The sequence below is a fragment of the Gavialis gangeticus genome, unplaced genomic scaffold (genome assembly GCF_001723915.1).
Source record: "Gavialis gangeticus isolate Ggan-Ray unplaced genomic scaffold, GavGan_comp1, whole genome shotgun sequence".
Taxonomy (NCBI): domain Eukaryota; kingdom Metazoa; phylum Chordata; order Crocodylia; family Gavialidae; genus Gavialis; species Gavialis gangeticus.
Window position 1 is genome coordinate 59678659 of NW_017728992.1, and position 2192 is coordinate 59680850.

The 2192-nt window shown below is 49.2% G+C and overlaps 1 protein-coding gene across 1 annotated transcript in view; it reads left to right on the top strand.

Annotated features, from left to right (window-relative positions):
- RNF182 (ring finger protein 182) overlaps positions 1-2192 on the top strand; it is a 31721-nt gene that overhangs the window by 10131 nt on the left and 19398 nt on the right. The gene's annotated exons all lie outside the window — the stretch shown is intronic.

Consider the following 2192-nt stretch of genomic DNA (forward strand, 5'->3'; position numbering starts at 1 on the left):
AGACTGCATTTTGCAGGTTCCTTCCATTGTCAGCCAGGTGAGGGAGTGCCTGCCATGTGAGCAGTGCCTTCTGGTGGTGTCCCTCAGGAAGTAGGCAAGAGAGCTACAAAAGGAGGTAGCAAGGCTCTGAAGCATCCTCCACCATGAGGACTTCATTGATTTCACCCTGGAGGAAACCTCTAGGACTGTGGAAGAAGGACTGCCAGAGGCAGTGCAAGAAAAGGAAGAGAGCATGGGTTTCCAGGAAGGTGAAAGTTGGAAGCTTGTGACCTTTAGCAGCAAGAAGTTGTCATCCCCACCTGGAAGACATATGGAGCACATTCTGTTGGTGGAAGAGGCCAGGCCAGGAATCCCCAAGGTGGGGTGGATCAAGACCACTGCCATGAAGAGGAAGCAGTGGGTGTCAGTGGTTGTAGACTCCTTTCTGTGGGGGACAGAAGGATCCATCTGCTGGCCTGACCTGTTGTCCCAGGAAGTCTGCTGCTTGCCTGGAGCCCAGATCCGAGATGTCATGGAAGGGTTACAGAGACTCATCCAACCCTCTGACTGTTATCCCATGCTGTTCATCCTTGTAGGAACCAATGATACTGCCAGGGGTGATCCTGAACCTATCAAGAGTGGCTACAGGGCTCTGGGTGCAAGGGTGAAGGGGACAGGAGCACAGGTGGTGTTCTCCTTGACCCTTCCCATCAAGAGGAAGGGCCTGGGCAGGAGTAATCTGCATCATCCTGGAGATCAATGCATGGCTGGGTAGATGGTGTTACCAGCAAGGATTCAGGTTCTTCAGCCATGGGATGTTGTTCCAAGAAGAAGGGTTGTTAGGAAGAGACGAGATACACCTCACGAAGAGAGGAAAGAGCATCTGCGCAGACAGGCTCAGTAACCTAGTGAGGAGGGCTTTAAACTAGATTTGCTGGGGGATGGAGACCAAAGCCCTGAGGTAAGTGGGGAGCAAAAGACCCAGAAAAAGCACAAGGAGGAGAAGGCAACAGGGGAGGCCTCCTCATTCTTACTGAGAAAGTAGGGCAATCAGCTCGTTACCTCGGGCATCCGTACACAAATGCTCGGAGCTGGGGAAAAAGCAGGAAGAATTGGAAGCCCTTGCACAGTCAAGGAACTATGATGTGATTGGAATAACAGAGACTTGCATGACTTGTATGGCTGGAGCACTGTCATGGATGGGTACAAACTGTTCAGGAAGGACAGGCAGGGAAAAGGAGGAGGAGTTGCACTGTATGTAAAGAGCTGTATGATTGCTCAGAGCTCCAATATGAAACTGGAGACGGACCTGTTGAAAGTATCTAGGTTAAGGTCAGGGGGAAGAGCAACAAGGGTGATGTCATGGTGGATGTCTGCTGTAGACCAGTGGTCTCCAAACTTTTTTGATCGCGCACCCCATCAGTAAAAAAATGTTGAGCACGCACCCCCAGGATATGTATATTTATATAACTATAAATAGAAGTTCTAATATTTTCTTCCCACACCCCAATGGATCATCTTGTGCACCCCCTGGGGTGCACACACCCCACTTTGGAGACCACTGCTGTAAACTACCAGACAAGGAGGATGAAGCAGATGAAGCTTTCTTCTGGCAACTAGCAGAAGTTTCCAGATCACAAGCCCTGGTTCTCATGGAGAACTTCAATCATCCTGACATCTGCTGGGAGGGCAATACTACAGTGCACAGGAAATCTAGGAAGTTTTTGGAGAGAATTGGGAACAACTTCCTGTTGCAAGTGTTAGAGAGACCAACTAGGGGCCATGCTCTTTTTGATCTGCTGCTCACAAATAGGGAAGAATTAATGGGAAATGTAGAAGTGGATGGCAATTTGGGCAGGAGTGACCATGAGATGATTGAGTTCTGGATCCTGACAAAAGGAAGAAAGAGCTGCAGAGTATGGACCCAGGATTTCAGAAAAGTAGACTTTGATTCCCTCAGAGAACTGATGGGCAGGATCCCCTGGGAGGAGAGTCTGAGGCAGAAAGTTGCCCAGGAGCACTGGTTGTACTTTAAAGAAACCCTGCTGAGGGCACAGGAGTGAACCATCCCATTGCACAGGAAGACTAGCAAGTATGGCACAAGATCAGCTTGGCTTAGCAGGGAGCTCTTCAGTGAGCTAAAACAAAAAAGGGAAGCTTACAAAAAGTGTAAACTTGGGCAAACAACTAGGAAGGGGCATAAGAGTATTGCT